Below are 13023 nucleotides of genomic sequence, written 5' to 3'. Positions count from 1 at the left end.
ACACTGTCTCCTCTGGAGCTGCAGCTCTGCAAAAGGAGTCTGCGGCAGGAACTGAGGGGGCCACTTTTTGAGCCTCACATGGAAACCTTGAGCCCCTCACTTTCCCAGGGCTGTCCCACCCAGAGTAATGTTGAAGAGACAGACCACGGCTCCAGGAACAATCAAGGATGGCCATTGCAGCTCGTAACTCAGGCTATGCGATTTTGAGCAAATCCGAAACATTGAGATAATAATTCCTGGAGGGAGGAGGTCCTGGCAGCCAGACATGTGAGGGTCAGTCTTCATGGAAGACAAGGATCAGAGGCATTGATAACATCTGGATGGGTGCGAGTGAGGAGGGACAGAGTCATGGGAAAGTCTGTCTCCTGCAGTCACTCGTGGGGCTGAGGGAATTGGTGTGTGTGTGGGCTGAGGTGGGAAGGGCTGAGCCTCTGACCTCTGGGTTAAGGAAATGCCATTTTCTTTCTTTCCTTAAAGAAAAAAACCACACACACATACACACACACCAAAAAAGAAAAAAGTTCCAACAGTTTGTGGTCCTGTTTATTCTCAGACAGGGAGTGGATGGCCTTTTGGAGGTGTCCGACTGTGCCGTCCAGCCAGACTGACATCTGTGGGAGTTCAGGGTTTTAAATGTTTAGTCTGCATGAGACCCCCAGGCCCCAGCGGGCTCAACTCCTGATAGGCCTGACTTAGCCATCTACCCCCACCCCTCCTGTGAAATGGAATCTTGGGGGTTTGTATGAAGGAAGCTGGCTCCTCCTGAAGTCCAAGGGTGAGGACCGTGTGCAGGGCTGTCATCAAAGTTGTCGGGAACCTAAGCCTGGGGACTTAGTTAAGGCTGTAGGTCAGTATCTGCCCTCCCCTCCCCTTCTCCCCTACAGCTAGCCGACATCTTCTCCTCTGATGGGCATGGCCAGGGCTATGCTCTCTTCACTTAGACCTTCACACTTACTGCTCTCACTGCACTTACACACAGCCCTGCAATTGTTTGTCAGCATGTCTGTGTCCCCCCAGTAATTCTGTTCTTTATTTTAAGTCTCCAGCTCCTAGAACAGTGACTGGCACAGAGCTTTTGTTCAATAAAAACTCTTGGAATTGGCCTGAACTGAACTCAGGTGAACATGCTTGTCAAAAGCCCAACGATTTCACTGGGCCTGGTGGCATTTGGGGCACACACAGGGAGGGAGCTTTGCAGATCTCTGAGTCTGTGTCTGTAGAGTTCCTGGGCCACAGTCCTGGAGTAACCAGTGGGCAGGGGCTGCCCTCTGAAACCTGTGCTCAGCTGTGGAAGTTGGCCCATTTGGCCACAGAAGATGGACAGCTGGGGTCCGTGGGACAAGGAGGGGAGAGAGAGGGGATTACCCCTGTGCTGCAGGTGTGCACTGCAGTCGTTGCTTTTCTAACTGGAGGTTCTGCAGGGCCTGGGAGAGGGGATACCCTGGGAGTGACATCAGGCTGGGTCTCATAATCACCTACTTAGTTCCTGCTTGAGTAAGCAGCAGGCAAACCACAATTAAATATGTCTTGTTTAAAAAATATGTTGTTGCTAAACCTACACTTTTTAACCAGTTTATGTAACACTTTGTCCTTCAGGGTTCCCAGAGACTAAAGGGCGTGAAGATGCATAAGGCAAAACAAACAAGTTCAGCCAGCAAATTATTTACATTGATAAACATAATTTGTATAGATCAATTAGCAGAATATGAATTGTAAAAAAAAACCACCCCCCAAACACCAGTTTGAGCTGTATGTTGAAACAGTGGCTTATGTGTGGTGCTAAATGCCTGCTTTAGAGGTCATCTCCAGGAGGAGCTCTTGCCCTCCTGGGGTCTCTTTCTGGCAGCGCCTGCAGTTTGGCCAGTTGTTCTCGGACCACAGGAGCTTCGGATTTGGAGATTCTTTACATGCCAAGGACAATTCAGGGGTTAAGCTTAGCTTCGCTGTTCTTCAGCCTACACTGTCTGCTGTGATGTTGATCCATGTATCTGTTTCTACTTCCATTTAACATTTATTATAGTGAGCCTACTATGTGCATTATGTAGCCTTGTGACATTGTGAAGGTGATTCCAAAGATGTGGAATGCCTTCACCCTGAGGAACTCACCATCTAATTCAGGATTTCTCAGCCTCCGTACTATTGACATTTTGGCCTGGAAAATTCTTTGTTGTCAGTGGCTGTCCTGGGTATTGTAGGATGTTTAGCAGCATTCCTGGCCTCTACCGACTAGATGCCAGTAGCGCCCCCTCCCCCCACTTCACCCTCAGTTGTTACAATAAAAAATGTCTCCAGACACTGTCCCCTGGGGGGCAAAACCACCTCCGGTTGAGAACTGCTAGTCTAATTGAAGACAGACACACCTGACATAGAGCAATGTGCTTTAATGGATGTTTGCTCCACTGGTTATGGGATGAGAAAGGAGGGAACAGGGGACATCTGAGCTGCACCTTGAATAGGGTGTGGAAGTTTGCCAGGCACAGCAGAGAGGAAAGGGCATTGTATGCAGAAGGAAGAGTGTGCAAGGTGCAAAGGCATTACAGAGCATGGCGGGCTCGGGGAGCAGAAGGAGTTGGACATGGCTGGTGCGTGGGCTGAATTATGGTGGGGGAGGAGGAGGCAGGAGAGGGGGCTGATAAAATAACCAGGACCAGGTGGAACAGCACCCAGCAGGCAGTGATACACTTGGATGACACCCTTTTCTGACAGTGGAACCAATGAAGATCTTCATACTTAGTCAAGCCTGGGGTGGGGTGGGCAGCTGGGATACCACTTACGTACTAACCAGCCAATCAAATCAAATCAGAGGAAGGTAAGTGACTTATACTTAGTCTTCCTCTTCCTTGATCACCTACTCAACCTTAAACAGAAACTAGAAGTAAAATGAGCTGAACTCATCATATGTAAGCCAAGATTTTTTCCTGGGAGCATAGCAGTGTACTGTGCCCCTTCCAGGCGATGACTGTGCCATTTCTTTTCCTCTTTCACCAACCCTAGGGGAATGACGCTTCAGAGCATGTCAGAGCCACAGGACAGAAGGAGCCTGGGCCCTTGAAAGACTGTGTGGGAGAGAGCTGCTCACAGCCAGAGCACCCTCCCAAGAGCTTACACAAGCAAGAAATAAACCTCTGAGGTGTTAAGACACTGCATTTTTGGTTACTGCATCTTACACTTTCTTAACAAACACAGAGACTGTATTTGCTAATCCAGTCCTAGAGCACAGATATCTACTCTGTTGCCAACACTGAACTGGATATGAGGCTGAACAGTGCATTTGCAATGGCGATGTTTCAGGTGAGATAGCTGGGGGCAGAGTGAGGTGCTGGCTTGTACTGATCCTCCTTCCCAGAGCTTGCAGTAAGGTTTGCAGATGATAGCTGCCCTCTGTGCTTTTACACCTTTCCCTCCGCACCTACCATTCCCTCTCATCCCCCACTGTTCTCTCCATCTCCTTTCCCCTATTGGTTACAAAACCTCCCCAGGAAAAGCTGGAGGACTCAGCCTTTAGTTTTCTGCTAAGGCACCAGGCAGAGAGCTCACTGGAGCTCTCAGGAAGGTACAGATGTCCATTGCTTCTCTTTTTGTGGTTGAGCCCTAACACTCCAGGCCAGCTGTGTCATCTGGTCCAATTGGCTGCAACTAAAGAGTAGATTCCTTCTCATGCTCCTGAAAATAAGAGGGCTGTCCGGTGTGTGTGTTGTTTGTATGTGTGTGTGTGTCTGTGGGCTGTGGGCCTGATATTAGACACAGGCAAGTGAAGTGTCATCCGTTGGCATGTGGGAATCAGAGGACTGGATATGGGGACTTACAAGAGCATACACATGGATACCTTTTACCCTTAGGCTGGTGAGGGAAATGACCTGTGAGATTTTAACAGGAGCTTCATATGTGCATGTTGGTGACTGTTGGCAACAAAATAGCAGCAAGAAAGGCATTGCTTTCTGAACTCCCTTTCCCAAAGGACCCCTTTTTACCCAATCTGCCTTACCTGCTTGCATACTTTAATGGAGGGGCGGGGGGGGGGGAGGAGGAGGGGGAAGTGAGGGTGGTGGTGAAAAAGAGAAGGGAAACTTGAGTGTGCCTTTTCTTTCTCTTTCTCCACCCTCAGCCATCATTAACAGAAAAATATTTTTAAAAGATCCCTTGATGGCATCCCCAAATGCAGAGCCTGACATTTTCTTAGCTGATGGCCTCCTTCGTGAAGGTATTTTGTGTCCTCCCAGCATGCCTGCTGGATCCCTGGTTTGCTGTGGTTGCTAAGGTAAATACTCTTTCCATTAAGCACCACAGCCCAGGAGTGGCCTAGAGCTCAAATAAATGACCAAGGAGCAAGTTAAACATTCCCTGGGGTGATTTTAACCTATGCAGTGACTTTTTGGGAAAATTGCCTATTTTTTCAAGTTTTGGCCGGTGGGGGGGTGTCTCTTATTCCCTTCTTTTCTCTTTCCTTTTCAGCTGAGTATACGTTTTCTTCATTTATTCATGCATTGGATGAAGGGTGGAAGCAGGATTAATAAATCACACAGGACTGCCCCCCCCAGCCCCGTATTTGTAAAGAAAGCCAAGGCAGGATACATGCGTTATGTTAACTTTGGGGGGACCTGGGCCATGTAGCCAATTCAGGCAGAGGCCCCACTTCCCTTTCCTGTGAAAATACCACAGCACAAAAGGCACTGGAGAACAATGTCCTTCTGGAAGACTGCTCTGGCAGGAGGAGGATTCAGGGATCCTGGTCCCCTGTGACATTTCCAGATGAGTGTGCCCAGAGATTTGCACATGGCCTGGCTTTGCTTGTTCTCCTTTGCCTCTAGAAGGATATGTTCACAGGCCTCAGGGGAAAAACGTGTCCTGACAGTTGTCATGCTTCGTTATTTGACCAAGACTCCATAGGACAGTCTTATCTTCTTTTAATCTTTCGTGGTGGAGTATGGATCGCCTGGCAGAAGGCGGTGTTTGGCCGATAGAAGGGAATCATGAATGGGCAGTGGCCCCTTGACGCTGGCTGGACCCCCGCGGAAGAGAATGTGTCAGTTCTTCCCTGACTACCCCATCTGGGGATTTGCTACTTGGCTGGGTGTGCTTTATCTCCCTGCTAGATGACACATTCCTGCTGCCCCAGACTCCTGTCTCTTCCTTCCACACTCTATAATGTCTGCTATGCCCAGGATTCTCAGCAAAATGTCCGAAAGCACCTCTTGTCACAGAAGTCAAGTACTGAGGGGACTGAAGACCATGATCATAATTCCCCAGGTTGGTACTTTTCAGATCATGTTTCTTGGCTTCCAGGACAACAAGAGCCCTTGGGTGTGGACGGTGGTTCCTTGGCCAACGTGATCTTTTTGGAAACGTGAACCAGATCACGTCACTCCACTCACTGAACTTTGAACAAAACTGTGTCCCAAGAGTTTGGCTTGTGTTACCCCACCTTTCTCACTGCATCTCATGTCCTTTTTCTTCCGGGGGGCTGAGGGCTCCTCAGCTCCCTCTGCAGTTCTGGCCTCCATGGCTCTTCCCTTGCGCGTCACCTGGCTACTCCTGTGCATCCTTCCTTTGGGTTCCACTTAAACACCTGTCCTCTGAGAGGCCTTCCTTGACCTGCAGACAAAGTCGGTGTCCCCGAGGGCACATTCATAGAGCCTGGTGGTGCTTTTTCTCCATTGTATGAGGCCCAACCGAAATTACGTAGGTATTTAGTGTGATTATTTTCTTAATGTCCATCTTCCCCACTAAACTGTAAAATCCACAGGAGCAGGAACAGGCCTGTTCCATTTGCAGATGTATCTCTAGCCCATGGTATATAGTAGGTGCTCGATAAATACATGTTTAATGAAAGAGAGAATGATTGAGTGGCACTGCTTCTCCCTGTCAGAATGGTGTCTGGCTTCCTTTTTATTTTTTCCCCCACTCTTCAAGTTGTCTGTCAGCTGTTTAACAGAGCAGATTAAAATAATTTCACCAGCACTCTTTTTTTAAAAGGGAGGGATGAGTGGGCCTTTTAAAGCATCTTCTTTAGGCAGCCCTCAAAGGATATAGTCTTTCTTTCCCTTCCTGGTGTGGGAAATCGGAGCTCCTGATCAGTACTCACGGGGTCTGGATCCTGGAGATGTTGGAAGTGACCTGGATGTCCTGGAGGCTGTCCAGGGCCTGGAACCAGTTGAAGGGGCCCCACTGCCCAGTGCTGAGGCCTGAACTTCTTGTTCAAGCAGCCTCTTTGCCAAACCGCTTTGGGCTACAGAACCAGGCTCCAGAGCAAGACTTGGATGGAGATATTAAAGAATAGTTCTGACACCCCCCTCCTTTTCCTTCTGAAAAAGCCCAGCTTTATGGCCCTTTCAGGAAATATGGGAGGGGAAGGCCCAGAATGTAACTGGGGCAGGAATAGGGGTGGAGGAGAGATGGAGGAAAATTCTTATGTTTTTCGTTCTTGACGCTAAGTCAGTCTGTTTTTGTACTTGTGTCTTTTAAGCTTTTCCACATGTGCCCCAAGGGCCCATCGGTGAGTGTGTTTTATAAACTGGAAAAATGAATAAAAATAAAACCCAGAAGGGAAATACCAGAAGGAGTGTGAAGGGAAAAGTGTTAGTTCCTCTGTACCTCCCAGCTAGGCCTGCCCTGCATTTGTGGGAGTCCCAGGGTCAGGTTTATTTGGCTTTATGGATAAAACGTGGAGTCTTCACTCAGAAAAAGCCTCATCGGTTTTGTACTTGGCCTGCTCCGTTCAGCATTAATTAACTTCAGGAAAGTAAAAAGTGATCCCGTTTTATTTGGCTATCTGGCTCCACAAACCTGGTTGGCTTCCTGTCCCATAGGTGTTGGATTGATGGGACTGCAAATGTGTAAAGTCTTGTACAGGAAGCCCCCCGGCATGGCCATTCAGAGGCTCTCACCTCCTGCCAGACCCTGAAAACAAGCAATGAGGAGGCCCAGAGCCCATCTCTGAGTTTGCACTTTAGGAAATGGTACCGGAAAGAAAACTCCATTTTCTACTCTTACCATGCTTGGGCCAAAACAAGAGCCCAGGAAAGGGGCTACTTGGAAAATAAATTCTCCAAATTGCCTGAAAAGCCAACCACAACCAAAACCCAAACTATTTTGAAAAGCAGCATATTTAGGGAGCTTGAAGAACTTCAAAATAACTCCAGAAGGTTTATGTTGACCCCAGCATGGTCTCTGTCTTGTGACCTAAGGCTTTGTCTTCCAAACCCTGCTTGAGCAAGTTTATCGGCAAAAACATTTTTGAGAATGCACACCTAAAATATGTTTGTTTGTTTTTGTTTATTTATTTATTGTAATTTATACATACTTTTGTATTCGCATTTTACATATATTTAATAACAAACCCCTAAATAACATGTTAAGAACTGATATAGATGAAACAAATATTTAAAAATAATGATTTTAATCTATTAACAGTACAAAAATCTTTTTGTTCTTACTAAGATATATGATGAATAATTACATTTTTAGTGAGAGCAATGGATTGGTTAGGCTCACTGTTTTTGAACATATAATGCTTTGTGACACAGTGAGTCAAAAGTCTGTTTCTAGGTTTAGTTTTTCAAAACCTGGGCTGTAATAGCTAAAAAAATATATAAGATACATAAGCCCAAATGGAGGAAGGGCACTGGGGCTCTCATTTCTGAATCCCAGCCTCTGTGAAGGCATAAATTTTAATCTGTCCCAGTGTGCTACAGCAGACAAACAAGTGAAGGTGCCGCTGTCAACCCCTCTTTGTATGGGATTCCTGCCTTTCTCTCAAGACACATCCAGTGCCTTATATGACAGGGATCCTCTGTAACACAGCAGCAGTCTGTCTATCAAATATTAGTAAAGCTTATTTTCTTTATTATTGTATAGGAAGAATGTTCTCCAAAGGTGTTCATGCCTAATTCCTGGAAACTATGAACATGTGACCTTACGTGGCAAAGGAGACTTTGCAGGTGTGATTAAGGTTAAGGACCTTAAAATAGAAAGATTATTTTAGAATATCCAGGTGTACCCAATCTAATCCCTGAGACCTTAAAAGCAGAGAACTTTCTCTGACTGGAATCAGAGAGATGTGACCAAAGGGGAGGTCAGTTCAGAGCAATTTGAAATGTGAGGACTCGGCCCACAGTGGCTGGAGGAGTCCCCATGGGAAGATGGGTAGCAATGCAGGTAGCCTCTAAGAATGAGACAGCTGGCCCCCAGGTGACAGCCAGCAAGGAAACAGTGACTTCAGTCCTACAGCCGCAAGGAACTGAATTCTGCCAGCAACCTGGATCAGCTTGGAAATGGATCCTTCCCCAGAGCTTTCAGTAAGGAATATGGCCTTGGCCACACTTTGGTTTTGCCCTTGTGAGACATTAAAGAGAGGACCCAATCAAGTCCAGCTGGACTTCTGACCTACAGGAACTGTGAGATCATACATTTGTGTTGTTTCAGGCTGCTAAGTTTGTGGTAATTTGTTTTGGTAGCAATAGAAAACTAATGCAATTAAACATTAGAAAAACTGTAAGTATAGCCAGGACATGGATGCAACCTAAGTGTCCATCGACAGATGAATGGGTAAAGAAGATGTGGCACATATATACAATGGAATATTACTCAGCCATAAAAAGAAATGAAACTGAGTTATTTGTAATGAGGTGATGGACCTAGGATCTGTCATACAGAGTGAAGTAAGTCAGAAAGAGAAAAACAAATACCATGTGCTAACACGTATATATGGAATCTTAAAAAAAAAATATGGTTCTGAGGAACCTAGGGGCAGATGTAGAGAATGGACTTGAGGACGTGGGGAGGGAGAAGGGTAAGCTGGGGCAAAGTGAGAGAGTGGCATGGACATATATACACTACCAGACGTAAAATAGCTAGCTAGTGGGAAGCAGCTGCATAGCACAGGGAGGTCAGCTCGGTGCTTTGTGACCACCTAGAGGGGTGGGATAGGGAGGGTGGGAAGGTGACGCAAGAGGGAGGGGATATGGGGATAAATGTATACGTATAGCTGATTCACTTTGTTATACAGCAGAAAGTAACAACATTGTAAAGCAATTATACTCCAATAAATATGTTAAAAAAAAGAAAAAAACCAACTGTAAGTAGAAGCTCTAATATTTCCTTCCCACACCCCATTGGTTCAACTTGTGCCCCCCTTGAGGTGTGGGGAAACCCCTTGAAACCACTGTCATCTAGGATTCTAGCCCCTACCTGGGAAAAGACCCAGATATAACTTTTAGACTGTATTTCTGAGCCATTCACAACAAACCTAGAGAGAAGATGTGGCCTGCCCAAGTGCCAAGCAGCATGACGGTAAATTCTGGATGTAACAACGTTAACAACTGTATCAACTCTCCAAACGTCCTCATAGCAGTGAGAGAGAAGGAGTGATGAGAACCAGGTCCCAGCTGTCGGGGCCCTGTGGCTGGAGCTTCATTTTGAGTGGAATGTCACTCTTGCTCATGGCCTGCTCGTATCCTTTCAGGTTTTGTAGCTGGTTATATTTGCATGGCAGCTTCTGTTCTGTGAGCACAGAAATGGTGTGGTGGCCCTGATCTGCAGGACCCTTTCCTACTTACAGTGACTCAGTGTGGGCTATCTCTTGGATATTTACAACAACCAGAAGAGTGAGGGCACGAGCACCAAATAAGCTCAGAGAGGGCAAGTGATCTGCCCAAGGCAACAAGGCAGTAAGCCACAGACTGAACATACTCAGGGTGCCCGGATCCAACAGGGGTCTGGACGAGAGACCAGGGCCTACAACACCAGGACACTGGGGAAGAGAGAACGTTGACATGTAGGGGAATGAGCATCCCCCAGTCAGGACTGACTTGAGGATGTGTGCAGCTCTGTTACAGAAAGTGGAAGAGCCTGTGGCACTAGGCCTCACCCAGCCCAAATGTCTCACTCATTTTCACCACCATAAGACTGCTTGTCCCAGTCTGTATATCTGGGATCCCCTCCTACTTTCTCTCAGCCTCTCCATCCTTCAAAAAGCCATCCTGAAATGCCTCTCCCAGGCTTTCCCTTGGCCTTTCTTTATTCCCTTGAATTCCCATTGTGTTAATTGTTCAAAAGACTAATTCTGGAACTTACCATATGCTGCTTTGTATTACTATTAAAAAAACAGCTGCTATTTTGACTGTTGAGATGGACCTTACATGCCCTGCTTTATACACTGCTGTGGCCCTACCCTACCTGGTGCAGTGGGGGCTTAATAAATATGTATATGTTGAATGAATGAATGAATAAGTGAGATGATTTCATTTCCTTTGTTCTTTCATTCCGTCTGATTTCATGTCTTAAACAGTGTCCCCTTTAATAACAATAATTATTTGACTTATGTATAGGTTAAAATGGAGACTATAAGCCCCTGCCGTCCCAGCTGGGTTAGTGAGAGTATACCCATCTCTGCCTGAAACACAAACGCTGAATCAGTTTAAAGGCACTGTGTAAAGAAGGCGGGCTGGATTCGATTGGGCTTAGCCTTGGAAAGAGCCACAACACCAACTCATCTGTTTCCGTGTTGTGTCTGATTTCAGGCAATAGCTTTGGTCCCCCCACCCCCCATCCCCAACCAGGACCAGATAGTGGAATGTGTTATTAAAAACCAGCTCTCAGCCTGGTTCCCAATAGACTTTCTAAAGGCCCAGTCTAGCTGCTGAGTGATGGCGGCGTTGGACCCCAAACCTGCACATACAGGCTAGTTCTGAAGACTCACTCTGGGCCGTGAGGCTGATTGCCTCTGGCTCGGCTCCGTCTGCTCTCGAGCTTACACTGAACAGGACTGGCTGAGTTAATACCCCAGCAGGTAGCCTTCGCCCTTCTCAGGGGGACTGACCTTTCCTGGACCCCCAGTGCCCAGCAAGTCAAGCCCCATACCCTCTGCCTGGCATTCAAAGCCTGCCAGAAGGACTTTGCAAATTTTCTCTCTCCCCTCTCCCATACGGCTCCTGCGCCCCAGCCAGGTTGGGCACCTGGATTTCCCCTGCACACATCACACCCATTCCCGATTCTGAGCTACTTTGTCATCCCCTTTTTCACAAGCATCCATTTTTCTCTGTGTCCCTCCCAACTTCAAATCTTGCTTTTAAAAAAGCCATTCCTGATAATTCTGACCCAACTGGCCGTTTCCCTCCTTGATCACCCACAAGTCCCATTGTTTGTCCCACACATTTTGCCCATGATAGTCTTTTTGAATTAAATTTAAAAGTATTTATTTTGAAACACACAGGAAAAACACTTTAAAAATTACTAGTAAGTCTTCTGCCTGGTACTTAAGGGGGATCCAGAGGAACATGGGCTACCAGTGATTGGACACTTAGTAGGTGTCAGGTGTGTGCTGAGTTCTTTATGATTCTGGCTTTATGTGATCATGATGAACAAACACCCCATGAACAGGCAATTCTACTTGGAGGCGCGACCCTAGAAAAAATCTGGTGCACGTGCACAGGAGGTGGGTGTCAGGGTGTTTCTGCAGCCTTGTTTGTAATAGTAAAGAGCACCCTGAATGTCCATCAAGGTATATAAGCTGTGTGAAGTTCATGTAGTGAAACCTTATAAATAAGTTGTGGTAAATTCATATAATGAAATCCTATACAGTAGTAAAAATGAATAAACTAAAGGTTCCATGTAATGGCTCAGACAAATCTTAGGAAACATAACTTTAAAAAAGGAGTGACCAGTTGTGGAAGCAAATGTACTATATAATACCATTTATATGAAATTAAGACACACCAAACAACACTGTATTTGGACATACACATGTGGAGTTGCAGTATGAAAGTGTGTATGGGAATGATATAGACCAGGGGTTGGCAAACTACACCCACTGGCCATGTCCAGCCTGCCACTTGCTTTTTGTATGGCCTGTGAACTAAGAATGGTTTTTGTAGTTTTCAGTAGTTGATAAAAATTATATGTCAATTATATCTCAATAAAGTTGGGAAAAAATGTAAGAAAAAAGTAGCTGATAATAAAATCAAAAGAAGAACAATATTTCATGACACCTAAAAATTATATGAAATTCAAATTCCAATGCCCACAAATAAAACTTATTGGAACACCACCACACTCATTCCTGCTTTTGTGTTCCACAGGCCTGGTTGAATACTTGTGACAGGGACCATATGATCGACGAAGTTGAAAATGTTCACTATCTGGCCCTTTACAGAAAAAGTTTGCCAACTCTGGCTCTATATTAAATTCGGGGGAATGCTTACCTCTGGTAAGGGAGGAAGAGGAATGGAATGGAGAGGGGCACAAGAGGGGTGTCAGTGATAACATTTTACCTTTCAAGCTGCTGATGGTTGTATATTATTATATTTTCAACATCTAAAGTATTTCATAATAGTCAACAATGCTTCCTCCCACCCACCGAAAACCCCTCCTATAATTGGTCCCCTTACCCTTCCTAGTTCATAGATGAGAAAGCAAGGCTTGGAGCTGGCACAGAGAGTAAATGCTGCAAGAGGAGTGAACTCAGGAATGTCTGACCTGGAGCTTCCAAAGCACTAGCCTGTGCTGCCCACCAGGGTCTGCAGGCCAGCTGGGGAGAAGCGACTTAAAGCGGAGCTAGTCTGGAGTGAACATTTGCCTCCAGAAGACAGCTGTTGTTTGAAATCTTCCACCCACCTCATTGACTTCGTCTGAGGCTGAGAGGAGTGCGGCGGACAGGCCATCATCTGCAGCGTCAACTGGGACTGGATTGCCTAAATAGTCACAATACCCAATATTTTACAGAACTTTCTGTTTCTCCAGGCTGTTTCTACAGACTCACTCAGGAACCCCGGTTGGAAGCAAGGCCGTTGTTCTTGTCTGCATCATGGAGATGCTTAAAGGGACATTCTGAGCAGGGCTCAGTTCTTTAACATCCCTGAGGCTTGGTCAGGAGCTTGGATGCTGGGGTCTGACTCCAAGCCCCCGTGGTCGCCCAGCTGAGTGACCTTGGACAAGACCTGCATTCTCTCCAAGACTCAAGAGCCACATCTATAAAATGGAGACAATAATTAGTTCCTACTGCATAGGCCCGTTGTGAGGCTCCCTCCG

The sequence above is a fragment of the Leucopleurus acutus genome (assembly GCF_964270905.1).
Source record: "Leucopleurus acutus genome assembly, chromosome: 12".
Lineage (NCBI taxonomy): Eukaryota > Metazoa > Chordata > Mammalia > Artiodactyla > Delphinidae > Leucopleurus > Leucopleurus acutus.
Note: the sequence above shows the minus strand (reverse complement) of the source record.